This window comes from Ranitomeya imitator, chromosome 1 (assembly GCF_032444005.1).
Source record: "Ranitomeya imitator isolate aRanImi1 chromosome 1, aRanImi1.pri, whole genome shotgun sequence".
NCBI classification, from domain to species: Eukaryota; Metazoa; Chordata; class Amphibia; order Anura; family Dendrobatidae; genus Ranitomeya; species Ranitomeya imitator.
In genome coordinates this window covers 1064302569-1064324240 of record NC_091282.1, presented here as the reverse complement: position 1 = coordinate 1064324240, position 21672 = coordinate 1064302569, and the positions used below count along the sequence as shown (strand labels likewise).

At 42.1% G+C, this 21672-nt stretch overlaps 1 protein-coding gene across 3 annotated transcripts in view; it reads left to right on the top strand.

Moving 5' to 3' along the window:
• NPY1R (neuropeptide Y receptor Y1) overlaps positions 1–21672 on the top strand; it is a 217095-nt gene that overhangs the window by 91934 nt on the left and 103489 nt on the right. Inside the window, exon 1 of one of the 3 annotated variants that reach the window (XM_069744176.1) lies at positions 3264–3291. The exons of the other annotated variants lie outside the window; for them this stretch is intronic. The gene's annotated coding sequence lies outside the window, so the exon portion shown is untranslated. Of the gene's footprint in view, positions 1–3263; positions 3292–21672 lie in introns of those variants that run through there. 3 annotated transcript variants of the gene reach the window in all.

The window sequence follows — 21672 nt, the reverse complement described above, 5'->3', positions numbered from 1 at the left end:
AGGGTTAATAAACTTTTTGAACGTGGTTTTGAGTACCTTGAGGGGTGCAGTTTTTAGAATGGTGTCACTTTTGGGCATTTTCTGTCATATAGACCCCTCAAAGTCACTTCAAGTGTGAGGTGGTCCGTAAAAAAATGGTTTTGCAAATTTTGTTGCAAAAATGAGAAATCGCTGGTCAACTTTTAACCCTTATAACGTCCTAACAAAAAAAAATTATGGTTCCAAAATTGTGCTGATGTAAAGCAGACATGTGGGAAATGTTGTTTATTAACTATATTATGTGATATAACTCTCTAATTTAAGGGCATAAAAACTAAGAGTTTGAAAATTGCTAAATTTTCATAATTTCCGACAAATTTTTGTTTTTTTCACAAATAAATGCAAGTCATATCGAAGAAGTTTTACCACTATCATGAAGTACAATATGTCTCGAGAAAACAGTGTCAGAATCACCAGGATCCGTTGAAGCGTTTCAGAGTTATGACCTCATAAAGTGACAGTGGTCAGAATTGTAAAAATTGGCCCTGTCACTTAGGTGAAAACAGGCTTTGGGGTGAAGGGGTTAATCTTCACAATAGCAGTAATTTTGACCAGGGGTCCCAAACATTTACATGCCACTCTATGTCATCATGATACACTTCAGGAAAGCACAGCAGAGTCTTCCTCTTTAGTAAAACAATAAACAAAAGTCTTGGTTTAAGAAAAGTACAGTAAAATTCTAAGATGAGATAGTGATTAGATTAGATAGTGATGAGTGAACGTGCTCAGATAACGTCTTATCCAAGCATGCTCGGGTGTTATCTTGCAATTCTCGTATATTATGCTCCAGTCCTTATTGCTGTACGATTTGCGACTGTTAGAAAGCCTCAACAAATGTGGGGATTGCCTCTTTGTTAGCACTCCCAAATGCTTGGATAACATCCTAAGGTGATGGATAAAACGTTATCCGAGCACATTCTCTCATCACTACTAGTGAGAGGTATTGTGACATATAAATATTTACAGGCCTCATAGCAAAAAGCAAAATGGAACCTTTTTCTTATTAACCCCTTTCTGTCATATGACGTACTATCCCGTCGTGGTGGGGTGGGCCCGTATGACCACCGACGGGATAGTACTTCATACGCGATCGGCCGCGCTCACGGGGGGAGCACGACCAATCGCGGCCGGGTGTCAGCTGCTTATCGCAGCTGACATCCGGCACTATGTGCCAGGAGCGGTCACGGACCACCTCGGCACATTAACCCCTGGCACACCACGATCAAACATGATTGCGGTGTGCCGGCAGTGTAGGGAAGCGTCGCGCAGGGAGGGGGCTCCCTGCGGGCTTCCCCGAGACCCCCGCAGCAACGCGATGTGATCGCGTTGCTGCGAGGGTCTCTTTACCTCCCCTCCCTGCAGCAGGCCCGATCCAATATAGCCACAGCTTCCGGGTCCTGCAGGGAGGGAAGTGGCTTACCAAGTGCCTGCTCAGAGCAGGTGCTTGGTAAGGCTGCAGTGCTCTGAGACAGATCGGTGATCTGACAGAGTGCTGTGCAAGCTGTCAGATCAGTGATCTGTGATGTCCACCCCTGTGTGTAAAAAAAAAAAAAATCTTAAATAATGAAAAAAAAATATTATTCCCATAAATACATTTCTTTATCTAAATAAAAAAAACAATAAAAGTACACATTTTAGTATCACTGCATCGATAATGACCCGACCTATAAAACTGGACCAATAGTTAACCCCTTCAGTAAACACCATAAGAAAAAAAACAAAGAAAACGAGGCAAAAAACAGCGCTTTATTATCATACCGCCGAACAAAAAGGGGAATAACACGCGATCAAAAAGACAGATATAAATCACCATGGTACCGCTGAAAACGTCATCTTGTCCCACAAAAAACGAGCCGCCATACAGCATCATCAACAAAAAATTAAAAAAGTTATTTTTACAGTTCTGCATTATAAACGTCTCTAAACCACTTGGTGGGTGACAGTGCTCACCACACCTCTAGATAAGTTCCTTAGGTGGCCTACTTTCCAAAATGGTGTCACTTGTGGGGGGTTTCAATGTTTAGGCACATCAGGGGCTCTCCAAACGCAACATGGTGTCCCATCTCGATTCCAGTCAATTTTGCCTTGAAAAGTCAAATGGCGCTCCTTTGCTTTCATGCTCTGTCATGCGCCCAAACAGTGGTTTACCCCACATATGGGGTATCGGTGTACTCAGGACAAAATGTACAACAACTTTTTGGGGTCCATTTTCTCCTGTTACCCTTGATAAAATAAAACAAATTGGAGCTGAATTAAATTTTTTGTGAAAAAAAGTTAAATGTTCATTTTTATTTTAACATTCCAAAAATTCCTGTGAAGCACCAGAAGGGTTAATAAACTTCTTGAATATGGTTTTGAGCACCTTGAGGGGTGCAGTTTTTAGAATGGTGTCACACTTGGGTATTTTCTATCATATAGACCCCTCAAAATGACTTCAAATGAGATGTGGTCCCTAAAAAAAAATGGTGTTGAAAAAATGAGAAATTGCTGGTCAACTTTTAACCCTTATAAATCCCTAACAAAAAAACATTTTGGTTCCAAAATTGTGCTGATGTAGACATGTAGGAAATGTTACTTATTAAGTATTTTTTGTGACATATCTCTGTGATTTAATTGCATAAAAATTCAAAGTAGGAAAATTGCGAAATTTTCAAAATTTTCGCCAAATTTCCATTTTTTTCACAAATAAACGCAGGTAATATCAAATAAATTTTACCACTATCATGAAGTACAATATGTCACGAGAAAACAGTGTCAGAATCACTGGGATCCGTTGAAGCGTTCCAGAGTTATAACCTCATAAAGGGACAGTGGTCAGAATTGTAAAAATCGGCCCGGTCATTAACGTGCATACCACGTTGGGGGTAAAGGGGTTAAAGTTAACATTACAAAGCCTTCAAACACTTGGAGCCCCTATCAGTAGCAATATACATTGGGTATGCTCCCACTGTAGTTTGTAAATTCCCTCTCCAAGGGCCTTACAACAGATATATGAGTACCTCATTTTTTTATTTTCGAATTTTCTTCCTGTTAGTTATTGTTAATGTTTGACTTTAGGTCTTAGGTCACATGCTTGAATCATTATAGTGCTGTGTCAACTGCCCATTTTTGAATGGCTAAAAATAATATTCTATTCTAATGATTAACAATAAGCAATTGTTTCATAGATGAAAAACTTACTTAAACCCTCCCTCTTCTAATTTTCTTTTCATTTGACTCTTTTTAGGAATCGTTTGTGGGAGTCTGATGAAGGTATTAATATATTCACAGGTCATCTTCTCCCAGTTTCAACAGTGTTCTGTTCTGCTCTGGATCCAAGTGACCACATTTGTAACTTGCCAGATCACTTTGTTGAGCCATGGTTACTCTCTCGATGTAAATCTATGAGACTCAGAATGAGGCTTAAAAACAGCATCAGAATATGTATTCTAAGTATTACTCTCAAAATAATGTCTAATATCTCTAAAATTATGTCTAATTTTAACCCCTTTCTGATATTAGACATAATAATCTGTCCATGTGCCATGGACTTTTTTGACCAGGGACGGATTATTACGTCTGCGCGATTGCCCATGCACAGGGGTTATGTGTGGATGATCACTGCTGAGTGTCAGCAGATTCTGACAGCTGACACCTGGCACTAATTGCCAGGAGTGGTCACAGACTGCTCCCAGAACTTGAACCCCCGAAATGCAATCGAACGAGGTGGCAGCATTCTGCGAGCCGGCAGAGGGCTGACAGCCCCTCTGCCTTTGGATTTGAGACCCCACGGCATGACGCAGGTTCCAATCATTGCCATGGTGACCCGAGCGGCGGTACACCATTGATGGGTCAAAATAGTGACATCACCCCATACAGATAATCGGGTGAAAAGAGGGCTTGTGGTCCGAAATCCAATGCGTATCAAAAGCTCGCGGCTTCATTCCTCAGGGATAATTTGCATAATAATTCTCATTTTAATCACTTGGTCATTGGAACCACTGCACTTCTGCTGCCTTTTAAACTTTTTGTAGTTTGTTAAAAGGGTTTGTTAAAAATCCACTCACATGCAGTACTTTGATGTTGGAATCATAATACAGTATCCGTTCCATAAAAAGAGTTGTGAAAAATATTTGGAAACTCTCTTTTTTGGTTTATAGCCAAAGTTGTTTACTGGATTTTTTGCATAGATTTTTTTATAATGCTTTAAACCAGAGGTCCCCAACTCCAGTCCTCAAGGCCCACCAACAGGTCATGTTTTCAGGATTTCCTTTGCATTGCACAGGTGATGCAATTATTACCTGGGCAAGACTAAGGAAATCCTGAAAACATGACCTGTTGGTGGGCCTTGAGGACTGGAGTTGGGGACCTCTGCTTTAAACAGCTGGTAGTGTTATATTGGCTTCATTTGATACACTTGGTAGACAGAGGAATTCATCTTGCAGTAATTCTTTATAATATTATACATCATTACTTAGATATTGTCAAAATATTCTACATCCTATAAGTATTATTTTGCAGTATGGAAATAAATCAGGAAACCAGCAAAACCCCAAGGTTAACATATAATCTTTATGCAGATGTTGTCCTTTATGAGATTCTAACCCAAGTCCCCAGTGCTGTAAGGCAGAAAGTCTGTCATACTTTGTCATCATGCCGCCATTCCTACATTATATTGTTAAAATTTGTTTAACCAGCCAAACTCATTTTTTAATTACTTCTTATTAAAAAAAACTTCTCCATTTTTAAGAATTGAAGGAATTGAAGAATTTTTAATTCTATTGTTTACTGCTTGTTGCCTAGGTTACCGACCACCTCGTGTAATTGGTCGCCTAAGCAATGAGCATGGACTTGAAAACAGTTAGGCCGGGGTCACATGATCATTGATTCTGTCCTGTAAGAGAATCTGTTCGATTGTGGTAATGACACTTAGTGCAAACTCTGATCAGAGTGCCAGTTTAGTGTGATCAGGCTCTCCCACATGTTAGGATTGTATCACAGGTATGGAGAAGACTGAAAACTTAATTGCTCCATTTTATCAATTGTGCATGACCATGCAAAATGGACTGCACTCAAATGACATTCACGTGCAGTCCGCTGTTTTACACGCACCCGTAGACTAATATGGGTGCATGTGAGTCGATTGGCGGAACTATTCGCAGCATGCTGGGATTTGTACAAGAAAAAAATTGCAGATCTGCACTGTCCCATAGTGTAACATTGGTCCCAGTGCATTGCTTCAGTATAACATTGGATAGCACTCGTCCGATGAATACACACACGTGAGCAAGCCCTTCTAGCTTGCAAACATCACTCAAAAGCTGGCCGCATTGCTTAACCCCTCTGTGACCTTAGACGTACTATCCCGTCGAGGTGCCCTGGGCTTATCTGACCCTGGACGGGATAGTACGTCATAGCGATCGGCAGCGCTCACGGGGGGAGCGCCGCCGATCGCTGCCGGGTGTCAGCTGCTTATCGCAGCTGACATCCGGCACTATGTGCCAGGAGCGGTCACAGACTGCCCCCGGCACATTAACCCCTGGCACACCGCGATCAAACATGATCGCGATGTGCTGGCGGTGCAGGGAAGCACCGCGCAGGGAGGGGGCTCCCTGCGGGCTTCCCTGAGCCCCCCGCAGCAACGCGATGTGATCGCGTTGCTGCGAGGGTCTCCTCACCTCCCTCCCTGCTCGAGCCCCGGATCCAAGATGGCCGCGGATCCGGGTCCTGCAGGGAGGGAGGTGGCTTCACAGAGCCTGCTCAGAGCAGGCACTGTGAAGGCTGCAGCACTGCTAGTCAGATCAGTGATCTGACAGAGTGCTGTGCAAACTGTCAGATCACTGATCTGTGATGTCCCCCCCTGGGACAAAGTAAAAAAGTTGAAAAAAATTTTTTCCAAATGTGTAAAAAAAAAAAAAAAATATTCCAAAATAATGAAAAAAAAATATATATATTATTCCCATAAATACATTTCTTCATCTAAATAAAAAAAAAAACCAATAAAAGTACACATATTTAGTATCGCCGCGTTCGTAACGACCCGACCTATAAAACTGTCCCACTAGTTAACCCCTTCAGTAAACACCGTAAGAAAAAAAAAAAAAAACGAGGCAAAAAAACAACGCTTTATTATCATACCGCCGAACAAAAAGTGGAATAACACGCGACCAAAAAGACAGATATAAATAACCATGGTACCGCTGAAAGCATCATCTTGTCCCGCAAAAAACGAGCCGCCATACAGCATCATCAGCAAAAAAATAAAAAAGTTATAGTCCTGAAAATAAAGCGATGCCAAAATAATTATTTTTTCTGTAAAATAGTTTTTATCGTATAAAAGCGCCGAAACATAAAAAAATGATATAAATGTGTTATCGCTGTAATCGTACTGACCCGAAGAATAAAACTGCTTTATCAATTTTACCAAATGCGGAACGGTATAAACGCCTCCCCCAATAGAAATTCATGAATAGCTGGTTTTTGGTCATTCTTCCTCACAAAAATCGGAATAAAAAGCGATCAAAAAATGTCACATGCCCGAAAATGTTTTCAATAAAAATGTCAACTCGTCCCGCAAAAAACAAGACCTCACATGACTCTGTGGACCAAAATATGGAAAAATTATAGCTCTCAAAATGTGGTATTGCAAAAAATATTTTTTGCAATAAAAAGCGTCTTTCAGTGTGTGACGGCTGCCAATCATAAAAATCCGGTAAAAAACCCGCTATAAAAGTAAATCAAACCCCCCTTCATCACTCCCTTAGTTAGGGAACAATAAAAAACATGTATTTATTTCCATTTTCGGGTTAGGGCTAGGGTTAGGATTAGGGCTAGGGCTAGGGTTAGGGTTAGGGCTAGAGTTAGGGCTAGGATTAGGGCTAGGGTTAGGGCTAGGGTTAGGGCTAGGGTTAGGGTTAATGCTAGGGTTAGGGCTAGGGTTAGGGCTAGGGTTAGGGTTAGGGTTGGGGCTACAGTTAGGGTTGGGGCTAAAGTTAGGGTTAGGGTTTAGATTACATTTACAGTTGGGAATAGGGTTGGGATTAGGGTTAGGGGTGTGTCAGGGTTAGAGGTGTGGTTAGGGTTACCGTTGAAATTAGGGTTAGGGGAGTGTTTAGATTAGGGTTTCAGTTATAATTGGGGGGTTTCCACTGTTTCGGCACATCAGGGGCTCTCCAAACACGACATGGCGTCCGATCTCAATTCCAGCCAATTCTGCATTGAAAAAGTAAAACAGTGCTCCTTCCCTTCCGAGCTCTCCAGTGTGCCCAAACAGGGGTTTACCCCAACATATGGGGTATCAGCATACTCAGGACAAATAGGACAACAACTTTTGTGGTCCAATTTCTCCTGTTACCCTTGGGAAAAGGAAAATACAAAACTGGGGGCTAAAAAATAATTTTTGTGGGAAAACAAAAAGATTTTTTATTTTCACGGCTCTGCGTTATAAACTGTAGTGAAACACTTGGGGGTTCAAAGTTCTCACAACAGATCTAGATAAGTTCATTGAGGGGTCTAGTTTCCAATATGGGGTCACTTGTGGGGGGTTTCTACTGTTTAGGTACATTAGGGGCTCTGCAAACGCAATGTGATGCCTGCAGACCAATCCATCTAAGTCTGCATTCCAAATGATGCTCCTTCCCTTCCGAGCCCTCCCATGCGCCCAAACGGTGGTTGCCCCCCACATATCGGGTATCAGCGTACTCAGGACAAATTGGACAACAACATTTAGGGTCCAATTTCTCCTGCTAACCTTGGAAAAATACAAAACTGGGGGCTAAAATATAATTTTTGTGGAAAAAAAATATTTTTTATTTGCACGGCTCTGCGTTATAAACTGTAGTGAAATACTTGGGGGTTCAAAGCTCTCACAACACATCAAGATGAGTTCCTTAGGGGGTCTACTTTCCAAAATGGTGTCACTTGTGGGGGGTTTCTACTGTTTAGGTACATTAGGGGCTCTGCAAACGCAATGTGACGCCTGCAGACCAATCCATCTAAGTCTGCATTCCAAATGATGCTCCTTCCCTTCCGAGCCCTCCCATGCGCCCAAACGGTGGTTCCCCCCCACATATCGGGTATCAGCGTACTCAGGACAAATTGGACAACAACATTTAGGGTCCAATTTCTCCTGCTAACCTTGGAAAAATACAAAACTGGGGGCTAAAATATAATTTTTGTGGAAAAAAAAATATTTTTTATTTGCACGGCTCTGCGTTATAAACTGTAGTGAAATACTTGGGGGTTCAAAGCTCTCACAACACATCAAGATGAGTTCCTTAGGGGGTCTACTTTCCAAAATGGTGTCACTTGTGGGGGGTTTCTACTGTTTAGGTACATTAGGGGCTCTGCAAACGCAATGTGACGCCTGCAGACCATTCCATCTAAGTCTGCATTCCAAATGGCGCTCCTTCCCTTCCGAGCCCTCCCATGCGCCCAAACGGTGGTTCCCCCCCACATATGGGGTATCAGCGTACTCAGGACAAATTGGAGAACAACTTTTGGGGTCCAATTTCTCCTGTTACCCTAGGGAAAATACAAAACTGGGGGCTAAAAAATAATTTTTGTGGGAAAAAAATTTTGTTTTATTTTTATGGCTCTGCATTATAAACTTCTGTGAAGCCCTTGGTGGGTCAAAGTGCTCACCACACATCCAGATAAGTTCCTTAGGGGGTCTACTTTCCAAAATGGTGTCACTTGTGGGGGGTTTCAATGTTTAGGCAAATCAGTGGCTCTCCAAACGCAACATGGCGTCCCATCTCAATTCCTGTCAATTTTGCATTGAAAAGTCAAACGGCGCTCCTTCCCTTCCGAGCTCTCCCATGCGCCCAAACAGTGGTTTACTGCCACACATGGGGTATCAGCATACTCAGGACAAATTGGACAACAACTTTTGAGGTCCAATTTCTTCTCTTATCCTTGGAAAAATAAAAAATTGGGGGCAAAAATATAATTTTTGTGAAAAAATATGATTTTTTATTTTTACGGTTCTGCATTATAAACTTCTGTGAAGCACTTGGTGGGTCAAAGTGCTCACCACACCTCTAGATAAGTTCCTTAGGGGGTCTACTTTCCAAAATGGTGTCACTTGTGGGGGGTTTCAATGTTTAGGCACATCAGTGGCTCTCCAAACGCAACATGGCGTCCCATCTCAATTTCTGTCAATTTTGCATTGAAAAGTCAAACGGCGCTCCTTCCCTTCCGAGCTCTCCCATGCGCCCAAACAGTGGTTTACTGCCACATATGGGGTATCAGCATACTCAGGACAAATTGGACAACAACTTTTGAGGTCCAATTTCTTCTTACCCTTGGAAAAATAAAAAATTGGGGGCAAAAATATAATTTTTGTGAAAAAATATGATTTTTTATTTTTACGGTTCTGCATTATAAACTTCTGTGAAGCACTTGGTGGGTCAAAGTGCTCACCACACATCCAGATAAGTTCCTTAGGGGGTCTACTTTCCAAAATGGTGTCACTTGTGGGGGGTTTCAATGTTTAGGCACATCAGTGGCTCTCCAAACGCAACACGGCGTCCCATCTCAATTCCTGTCAATTTTGCATTGAAAAGTCAAACGGCGCTCCTTCCCTTCCGAGCTCTCCCATGCGCCCAAACAGTGGTTTAGTGCCACATATGGGGTATCAGCGTACTCAGGACAAATTGGACAACAACTTTTGGGGTCCATTTTCTCCTGTTACCCTTGGTAAAATAAAACAAATTGGAGCTGAAGTAAATTTTTTGTGTAAAAAAGTTAAATGTTCATTTTTATTTAAACATTCCAAAAATTTCTATTAAATATCTGAAGGGTTAATAAACTTATTGAATGTGGTTTTGAGCACCTTGAGGGGTGCAGTTTTTAGAATGGTGTCACACTTGGGTATTTTCTATCATATAGACCCCTCAAAATGACTTCAAATGAGATGTGGTCCCTAAAAAAAAATGGTGTTGTAAAAATGAGAAATTGCTGGTCAACTTTTAACCCTTATAACTCCCTAACAAAAAAAAAATTTGGTTCCAAAATTATGCTGATGTAAAGGAGACATGTGGGACATGTTACTTATTAAGTATTTTGTGTGACATAACTCTGTGATTTAATTGCATAAAAATTCAAAGTTTGAAAATTGCGAAATTTTCAAAATTTTCGCCAAATTTCCGTTTTTTTCACAAATAAACGCAGGTACTATCAAAGAAATTTTACCACTATCATGAAGTACAATATGTCACGAGAAAACAATGTCAGAATCACCAGGATCCGTTGAAGCGTTCCAGAGTTATAACCTCATAAAGGGACAGTAGTCAGAATTATAAAAATTGGCCTGGTCATTGACGTGCAAACCACCCTTGGGGGTAAAGGGGTTAAACATGTCAGTTTCAGTATGCCAAACTTACTCCCATGCTGTAAGTGTCAAAGTTGCCTTTGCTAGTAGCATCAGAGAACAAACAGTTAATGAGTAACCGTCATTTTAATGTTTATTTAACAATCAACAGTACTCATGATAATAAGCAAATTTGTAATACATCTTATTAAAAAATCTGCTTCTTTCTCTGCCAAAAATTGATAAGTCAGCGCAGACTGACTTTCCCATTACTGAGATTGGAGATGGCGGCTGTTACTGATAAGATTCTATGTAGGTGGGAAGACAGAGGAGCTAGAGACAGAACTCTGCCTACCATCTAGATAGAATCATATCAGAAACTGCTGCCATCTTCTATCTCAGTAATGGAAAAGTCTGTCTCCACTGAATACAGATTTACCAAAGCAGGACACTGGAACAAAGGAGGTGTGTTCCCGAGGAAAATTGTGCACATCCCTTTAATTGCAAGTCACAATTAAGATTAATTGAAAATGCACCATTGAAGGGACTCTGTCTCCAGGTTTTTGCCACGTAATCTCAGAAAAGCCTAATGTAGAGACAGAGACCCTGATTATCACTACAGGACTAGTAAACCTGCTGCCATGTTTTGTGCCATGTCTGTGATCTGCTTTTTTTCTACAAAATTAAACAACTGAATGAACATCCTCCAAGGCCAGTGATTCCATAATTTTTGCCTGGGGTTGTAGTAGTTGGAATTGGTATTTTATAAGTAATACCCCTTTGTTTTTTCTGTCATCAATAATAGAGGAGAGTTGGTAAATCTATTCAAAGCCCCTGAAACTTCAAAATATTTAAAACAACAAACTTTCTAACATGCTAGCTATTGCAATGTCAGTTTCACACCCACCTCCTTCAGTTTAATTAGCTTTTAATTACAATAATGCTGGAAAGTTAGTGAATCCTCCAGAATCTTTCATTTTCTACATAAATTTGATCTAAAACCTACATCAGAATTTCACACAAGTCCTGAAAGGAGACAAAGGGAACCAAATAAAACAAATGAGTCAAAATGTCAGACTTTGTAATTATTTAAGTCATAAAAATGATCTTCTATCACATGTACGTGAGTGATAAAAGTATGTGAACATTCAGGATTAGCATAACATTTGAAGATGAAATTGTAGTCTGGTGTTTTCAATCAATAGGATCACAATCAGTTGTAAGTGTCCAATCAGTTGTGATCTTCACAGCACATGTTTGTGGAATTGTATCGTGGCATGGACAAAGGCAATTTCTTAGAACCACATAAGAGAGTTGTTTAAGCTCGTCAGGGTGGGAAAAAGTACAAAACCAGCTTTAAAGAGTTTGGACTCCAATAATCCACAGCCAGATAAATTGTGTCCAAATGGAGGATATTCAAGACCATTTTCACTTTCTATTGGTTGACCAACAAGATTAATCTAAGAGCAAGAATTATAATATGAAGTCTATGAAGTCTCAAGGTAACCTCTAAGCAACTAAAGGCCTCTATCACTTTCGCAAATGTTAATATTCATGAGTCCCCCATCAGAACGAGACTGGACAGCAATGGTATACATGTCACAATTGTAACGAGTAAGCTACTGCTCTCCAAAGAGAACATTGATAACCATCTGCAATTTACTAAAGATCACTTGCACATGCCAAAGACTATTTGAACACTATTTTATGGATGGAATATACTAAAACATAGCTTTTTGAATTAAATGAGAAGTGTTATGCTTGGGGAAAGAAACAATGCATTATAGCATAAAAATATAGCATGCCATTTGTGAATGATGGTGGTGGTAGTATCATGACTTGGGACTCTTTTGCTGCATCAAGCCTGGATTTCACGCCGTAAACGGCGTCAAAGGGGCAGGACGGCGTACTGGAACCCGCACCTGACCCTACCACTTAAAAGGGGCCCTTGCTTTCCCTTATCTCAGGGGTACCTATGAAGGTTAGGAGGCCCAAGCCGCCAGCGTATCCCTGTCTCCTTTGCAGGCCCTAAAAGTGGCCCCCTCTACCCCCAAAGGAGGTGGAGTGCGCCCGTATAATAATACAACTAATAACAGGGTAAACAGACAAGGTAACTAAAAGATACAAACTCAGCAAATACTCACACAACCACAGAGGGAACAGAGAAGGGAAGAGAAGGAATAAACTAAGGAAGGAAAACAGGTTTAACACGCAACCAAAAACAGCAGACACCAATCTCTGTATGTAAACCTCCAACACCAACACCTCTCTCCAACAACCTCAAGCCAGGCAGCAGAACTGATCACTGACAATAGCTGAAGTCAGGACTGGGTCTATATAGAGGATCAGATTACAAGATCCAATACAGCTGAGAGACCCAGCTCTCAGCAACTAGAAATAAGGGTTAACTCCTGCACTGCTGGCACAAAGCAGCCAGGTCAGAAAACAGGTGAAGAGCTTCTGTTCACTGTATGTGAACGAGGCCCACAGCACTGCGATTCTCTGGAACCTCTCTGTCGCGGTAGCCCCGTGACACTGGATGGCTTTCCATCATTAATGGACCCATAAGTTAAGGGTCATGCAGTAAAACAATCACCCAAAACACCCCAGTCGTTCTATAAAAGAAAGCTCAAAAAAGAGTAAAGTTGAAGTTTTGGAACAGCCAAATCAAAGTCCTGACTTTATTCCTATACAAATGTCGTGAAAGGACCTGAGGTGAGCAATTCATGGAATAAAACTTTTTAACATAAAAATGTTGACGTTGTTTTGTAGGGAGGACTTGACTAAAATTTCTCCAAGCTGATCTACAGGACTAATCAACGATTACCATAAACATTTAGATCCACCTATTAATGCACAATTGGGTCACACCAGAGAGTGAAAGCAAAGACTAAAATACTTTTACCACTCAGACATGTGATACTGGATCATTTTCCTCACTTAAAAAATTACAGAGTTTAATATTTTTGACTCATTTGTTAGATTTGGGTCTCTTTTTCTACTTTTAGGACTTTTGGAAAGTCTGATGTAGCTTAACCCTCCGTCACATACAACTGATCTGACAGGCGCTTCTCTTTTACTTTCATTTCTCCTTCCTCACCAGATTGTGAGGAAACCCCCTCCCTCCAGGTAGTCTCCTGTCTCTTGAAGGTCTGTGAAACCTGATATCACAGTTGGATTTCAGAGCTTCAGGGGAGAGGATATAGCTGCACAGATCTCTCAGGCTCATTGTATGTGAATACGTCACATTCAGTAAGGTTGGTATTTTATGTTTTTATTCATCACAATAGTTTATTTAGCTTGTTTTATGAATGTATAGCACAAAATGTGAGGATATTTCATAGAAATAAGGGAGATTTTATAAAAGAAAGTGTGCTGCTCAGGCATATACAGTAGTTCCCTAACATATTCCTTCTCTTGCTTCAGATTATCTGCTGAAATGGAGAGGAAAATGTACAATTTATCCAAACAACTTGATGTTGAGGAAGTAACAAACATGCTGTTAGATGATAGAGACCTCACACTGAATGAGGATTTAGGAGAGGAAAGTGAGATTGATTCTCATGATGAGGTGGAAGAATGTGTCCTGGATTCTGAAACAGAGCAAGATGGTGACAGTGGTGAGGATGAAGAAGTTGGATCATATTATATTGGAAAAGATAAAAATACTAAATGGAACAAGAAGCCATTCCAGAAAAAACGTAGGGAACCTTTAAACATTATTACTCACCTTCCTGCAGTAATAGGAACTGCATGTAATGCAAAAACTGCAGTTGAATGCTGGAACAGTATATTTACAGATGACATTCTGGACTCTATTGTCACATATACCAACCAATATATAGACATTATAAAGGACAAGTACATCTGCAACAGAACCATCAAGCCCACAGATGAAATAGAACTGCGTGCTTTTTTTGGATTACTGTACCTTGCAGGAGCTTATAGGGCAAATAGACAAAGTTTGGAGGAACTTTGGGGTAAAGATGGGGATGGAGTTGAAAAATTTAGCCTTGTTATGTCCATAAACAGATTCAAGATTCTAATTCGTTGCCTTCGGTTTGACGACAGAACTACCCGAACCGAACGCAAAACACATGACCGACTTGCTCCAATTCGTGATATATTTCAAAGATTTGTTGTAAACTGTAAACAAAGTTATTACCCTGGAGAGAATCTCACTATTGGCGAAATGCTCCCTGGTTTTTGTGGTAGATGTGCCTTTCGTCAATATATTCCATCAAAGCCAAACAAATATGGAATAAAAATTTATGCCCTTGTTGATGCCAGTAAGACCTACACTTACAACCTGGAAGTTTATGCAGGAAAACAACCAGAAGGTCCTTACTGTGTGAGCAACAAACCCATTGATGTTGTAAAAAGACTGGCTGAACCCTTATTTGGATCAGGTCGCAATATTACAGCTGACAATTGGTTTACAAGTTGTGATCTGATTGATTATCTGAAAATTCAGAAGCTGTCATATGTGGGAACTGTAAGAAAAAACAAAAGGGAATTGCCGCCACAGTTTGTAAGTGTGAAAGAGAGACAACAGTACAGCAGTATGTTTGCATTCCATAATGGAAAGGCTTTAGTTTCCTATGTACCACATGCCAAAAAAATCGTACTTCTTCTATCAACACTTCATGATGATGCTGCCATCGATCCTGGGACTGGGGCAGAAAAAACCCCGGAGATAATTACATTTTACAATGCCACCAAAGGGGGTGTGGATACAGCAGATCAGATGTGCTCCACTTTCAACGTCAGCAGAAACATCAAACGCTGGCCAATGGTCATATTTTTTGCTATGTTGAATTTGGGTGGTATAAATTCACAAGTAATTTATCTTGAAAACAAGCTTGAACCACTCCGTAGACGATTGTATCTGAAAAAATTGGCCCATGAACTAGTACTTGGAGAGCTACGCAGGAGAAGCGTGAAAACAATCGGTATCCCCTCTCGCCTTCAAGTTCAGCTCAAAAGGTTCCGCCCAGAAGATGATGGTGAAAAGTCACCATCTGCACCACCTCACAAAAGAAGGAGATGCACCACCTGCCAAACGGAAAGCGGAACCAGAAGGCTTTCAAATTATGAATGTCTCAAATGTCATAAAGCAATTTGCCTGACACATGCAAAAATGGTGTGTAATTCTTGCTATTTGCTCTGCAAGTGTGACTTTTCTGGGGAAACCTCAGCATCTACTTCTGATTGAATATGTTTTTAATAGTACTTAAGGTACCTTAAAATTAAGTTTGTGTTCAAAAATTTTCTTTGTACTTTTTTTGAGAGAGTCGAACTGGGGACTATTTGGCGGGAGTTTTGAAAAGTTTGTATTTCATAGTTATTAGTTTTATGTTAAGTAAATGTTTTTTTTTGCAACTGATTATGTGTAGTCTCTTTTATTACATCCCTATGAAGGTCACTGATCACTTTTAGAGCACTGAAATTGCAAACATTAGATATTATAGGTATTTTTCCAGCAGGCGCCTGACAGGCACATTGTATGTGAACTCGTTAGTCCGAATATTGTATGTGACGGAGGGTTAAAGTCAATCAAATTCAAGCAGAAATGTGGAGAATCCTCAAAGGTTCACAAACTGTAAGCATCACAGTACCATTTTGAAATACCTGGTTATTTTAATCGCTTGTGATTTAATTTTGGGCACCATTTCATCTCTGTATACTATTCAGTAGCGATGGCAAATTTATTTAAGTGGATCTGTATTTGACTCAAATTAAAAAAAAGTATTCTGGAGAATATGGATTTTCTTATATTTTTTTCTGCGCAATTTCAGCAAAATGACAACCAGCTGTGGATGCTATCTTGCTGTACAATAGAGGACTGCCAAAAAGTTAAAAATAAAAAAACATACCTCATTGTTCATGTCATTGGCTGCCCCTGTGGTTTCTGCCTACTGTTCAGTCCTCTGAGTCTCTGTCACGTTGCATCTTCAGCTCTGGCCTGGTGTTCTCTCTAGTTCAAGGCTTTTGGCTGTGAGTAGGCCTCAGAGTCCATTGTTCATCTATAGTTAACTTTGGGGCCTGCATGCTGCTGGAATCACCTGGTCTAGAGTGAACACAAGTCTGGAGATGCAATGTGACGGAGGTGTGAAGGAACAAACTATTGACAAGAAGCAGTGGAAGCAGAGAGAAAGTTGAGCGGGTAGGCGAGTAAAAGTATTTTTTAGTCAGTCTCCAGAAGCGCAGTAGCCCGCACCACCTCCTAATGACACAGCTGAGTTCTCACGCCTGTGAACAGAGATGTAGCCGCCGGACCTCGGGTGCTTCTGCCGACAACACATGCCAATAAATCCAATCGAGATAAAGAAAGGCAGCACTCACCGATCCATCCGAGACAGGTATCTTTATTGTTACAGATTAAAAGTCTTCACGGCCGGGGGTACAGATTCAAAAGAGTGCGGCAAGCCTGACGACGGCCGTTTCGCACCCTCCTGGTGCTTCTACGGGTCAGTCTGACCCGTAGAAGCACCAGGAGGGTGCGAAACGGCCGTCATCAGGCTTGCCGCACTCTTTTGAATCTGTACCCCCGGCCGTGAAGACTTTTAATTTGTAACAATAAAGATACCTGTCTCGGATGGATCGGTGAGTGCTGCCTTTCTTTATCTCGATTGGATTTAAAAGTATTTTTTACTTTTGACATTTTAATATTGTCATGGTATAAGACTCAAAGCAAAATTGGATCTTAATCTGTGTTCAACCTGGCCTAGAGAGATAGTAATAGCACAATATATGAGTAATATGACCCGTCAAGGATGATAGAGACACCAAAGACAAAAAAGGGTAGAATTAACAAGAAATAATACATTTTATTTGTACAATAATAGTCTTGACATGCCTTGAGAAGTAGAGAAAATGGGATATAGAGAGAAAAACGACCAAAAACTAGATATAGAAGTGGATGGAAAAAAGTTTGATATCAGAGACACAAAGATCCCTCACGACAAGGAAATCTCCTGACAGAAATTGTAATGAACACCACTGCAAATGTCACATGCACAGTATTATTATTATTATTATTTATATAGCACCATTAATTCCATGGTGCTGTTCATGAGAAGGGGTTACATACAAATTACAGATATCACTTACAGTAAGCAAACTAACAATTACAGACTGATGCAGAGGGGCAAGGACCCTGCCCTTGCATGCCCTTGCGTGCTTACATTCTATAGGATAGTGGGAAGGAGACAATAGGATGAGGGTTGCAGGAGCTCCGGTGGTGAGGTGGTAGCTCCGGTGGTGGTGAGGAGGCAGTGGGGTCAGTGCAGGCTGTAGGCTTTCCTGAAGAGGTGGGATTTCAAGTTCCTTCTGAAGGATCCAAATGTGGTTGATAGTCGGACGTGTTGGGGCAAAGATTTCCAGAGGATGGGGGATATTCAGGAGAAGTCTTGGGTGAGGAGCGAATAAGTGTGGAGGAGAGAAGGAGGTCTTGGGAAGACTGGAGATTGCGTGAGGGAAGATATCGGGAGATTAGTTCAGAGATATATAGAGGAGACAGGTTATGGATGGCTTTGTAGGTCAGCATTAGTAGTTACTACGTATGTACTACAAATGAACAAAGACTAGATCAACTGCATGAAGGTACTGATTCCACAACTAGACAGAACAGGTAATGTGGAGACACGCACATGGGCTATGAACCCAAAGGCAATGTAGTGAATGGTAGCTAGATCAATAGATGAATGAAGTAGAGAAAAAGTGGATCAGATCCTATACACTAAGTGTTAGGTGTCGAGTTCCTGCCTCTGCACAGGGGGAATCTCAAACCATCTCCGCTGCGGTCTCCCATTCTTCTCCAGCCACAGTGGAGCCTGCTCAGTCGGTCTCAGTGTCTGGTGCAGGCTGATACTGGGCGAATGGTTACTACTGTTCTTCCAGGCTCTGCCTTTGTAGTCAGCACTGGTCAGCGGCGAGCAGGTCTTTCTGGGACGAAGTCCTGCTTTTCCCATACTGAGCATGTCCATGGACGACCTCCCATTGGAGGTCGGTGGTCACATGCTCAGGTCCTGTTGCGGCTCCTATTGGTCCATCTGGAAGGTCTTGTAGCACTGCCACTATAAAAGGTTTGCATAGCCGCTTGGCCATGCGCTAGTGTACATTTGAAAACATGTGTGTATTGATGAGTGCAAGTCATTCTTTAATCATCCCCTCCCTTGTGTATGACTGCTCGTGTAAGGTGGATGTCTACTATCTAGCACCCGGCTGGGCTATCAGCACAAAAACACATGAAACTGCGTCTAGTAGCTGTGACCGCCAGTGCGGGGCCGTGCGCTATTAGAGCACTTTCCTGACCTAAGTCTGGGTGGTTAGTGGCGTTCGCCAGAGTGGCACAGCACGCACTCTTGTGCATATAAGTTACTTTTTCAGTTACTCTGATACCCCAATTGTGGTGTCGAGCGCAAGAGGTCTACACGAACTCTAATCCTTTGTGTTGGGATAGAGTTCTGTGATTCCTTGCTTGCACTCTTTGTGCGGTACCGCGGCCCTGTGACACAACAGGGTTCACTTCCTTCATACAGGGTGAAGTTAACCTATGTGTGTATCCACATTGTACCGCCATATAGTCCGTCATTACTCAGCAGCAGGTTCCATCTCTGCACGGTGGACCCCGGGCTGCGAACGCACCTCATACCTTCTCTCAAAATCTCTTGCCCGCTCATGACACTTACACCTAAAGAACGTCTCTAGAATCCGACCTTTCTCACCATAGAAACAACAAAAACCCTATCTGTCGCCCTGATCCACTCCCGCCTGGACAACTGCAATGCTCTATTAATTGGCCTCCCCCTCACTCGACTTTCCCCTCTCCAGTCAATCCTTAATGCAGCAGCCAGGGTCGTCTATCTAGCTAATCGTTACTTAGATGCATCCGCTCTTCGCCAATCCTTACACTGGCTGCCCATTCATTACAGGATACAATTCAAAGTTCTTGTTCTCACCCACAATGCTCTTCACAGTGCAGCACCCCCTTACATCTCCTCCCTCATTTCTGTCTATCGGCCTAACCGACCTCTTCGCTCTGCAAATGACTTTCGACTAACCTCTGCACTAATCCGTACCTCCCACTCGCGACTACAAGACTTCTCCCGTGCTGCGCCAATCCTCTGGAATGCTCTACCCCAAGAAGTTAGGGCCATCCACAATTTGCATAGTTTTAGGCGCTCCCTCAAAACACATTTGTTCAGAGCGGCCTATCATGTTCCCTAATCAGTTATTTTGTTTGTGTGTAGCCCATTCACTACTTCCATCTATCCCCCACTTCCTGAAGATGGCTGGACCATCATTGTAAATACATTGTATATACACACCTGTGCTTTGTATTTCCCCACCTCGTTGTAGATTGTAAGCTCTCACGAGCAGGGTCGTCTTGTGTTGCTTTAATTATTGTATTGTTAACATTGTTACTTATGACTTGTGTTTGAAGCTGTTAAACTGTAAAGCGCTGCAGAATATGTTGGCGCTATATAAATAAAGATTGTTATTATTATTTGGTGCATTCCACTAGCCCTAACACTAAGTAAAAGGGGTCACAGGAATTAACTTTAGATATTGTGTAGATAATGGGAGGAGCACATGGGAGATCATGTCTAGAAATATCCAAGAGCATTATAGTGGCATGCAAAAGTTTGGCCACCTCTGGTCAAAAATACTGTTATTGCGAACAATTAAGCAAGTTGAAAATGAAAATATCTCTTAATAGCCTATGATTAAAGATGACACATTTACTTTGTATTTTTGGCCAAAAAAATTGTCATTTTTTACATTTTAAAAATTACTAAAAGGAAAATGGTCCGATCCAAAAGTTTGTGCACTCTGCATGGTTAGTACCTAGTAGCACCACCTTTTGAAAGTGTCACAGCTTGTAAATGCTTTTTGTAGCCAGACAAGAGTCTTTAAATTCTTGTTTGAGGGATTTTCTTCCATTCTACATGGGAAAATTCTTCCATTTCTGTGAGATTACTGGGTCGTCTTGCATGGACTGCTGTTAGGTCTCGAGTTCCCGCTTCTGCACAGGGGGAATCTCGAGCCATCTCCGCTGCGGTCTCCTATTCTTATCCAGCCGCAGTGGAGCCTGCTCAGCAGGGACATCGGTCCCAGCATCTTGCTCAGTCTCACTCTGTACAGAGAGTTACTGCTGCTTCTTCAGCTTCTGCCATTAAAGCCAGTGCTGGTCAGCAGCGAGCGGACTTCTCTGGGACTAAGTCCTTGTCTGCACACACTGAGCATGCCCAGGGCAAGATCTCCCGTTGGAGATCGAGGGTCATGTGCTCAGGCTCTGCAGCACATTCCATTGGTCCTCTTGGCAGGTCTTGGAAGGGCAAAGTTTCTGTGGCCACTTCCTGTGCTGCAGCTATATAAACTGCGCATGACCACACGGCCATGCGCTAGTGTACAATTGTTAATGTGTGTATGTTGTGAGTGCAAGTCGTCCTTGGATACCCCTACCCTATTGAATGTCTGTTCGCGGAAGGTGTATGGTTGCTATCTAGCGCCCGACTTAGCCTACTGCACGAATCACACATTACAGCGTCCAGTTGCTGTGACCGCCAGTACGGCGCCGTGCACTTCCTCTGTGCTTTCCTTACCCAAGCCTGGGTGGTTAGTGGCGTTCGTCAGTGCGGCACCGCATGCACTCTTGTGCCTTAATATTGTTATATAGTTTCCTTACACACCCAGTTGCGGTGTTGTGCCAGCAAGGGTCTAATCGGACTTCAATCCTAGTTGGGGTTGAGTTCGCTGACTACTTGCTCGCGCTCTATGTGCGGTACCGCGGTCCTGTGACGCAACAGGATCGCTTCCTTCACGCTGGGTGAAGTTTAACCCACGTGTGTATACTTATGAGTACCGCCATATAGTCCGTCATTACTTGGCAGCAGGTTCCATCTCTGCACGGTGGACCCCGGGCTGCGAACGCACCATACTCTATCTGTCTTATTATTTGGTGCGTTCCGCTAGCCCTAACATTACACTAGCGCCAGGGTCTGGCTAGTAATGACGGACAAACAGCAATCCTTGCGGTATATCCAGCAGATGGAGGGTAGGTTGGCGGCTCTTGAGAGCGCAACCTCAGCTGTGGATGTTACCGCAGTTGCTGTACAGGCTGCTAGCGTGGCTGCAGCAACCCTGTCCATTGCCACCCCTGCTCCGACATTTTCTCGCCTCCCGCTGCCAGAAAAATTTTCTGGTGATAGCAAATTTTGTAGGGGATTTGTGAGTCAGTGCTCTATTCACCTCGAGCTCCTGGCTGCACGTTTTCCCACAGAGCGGGCTAAGGTGGGATTTATAGTGTCTCTCTTGTCGGACAGGGCGTTGGAATG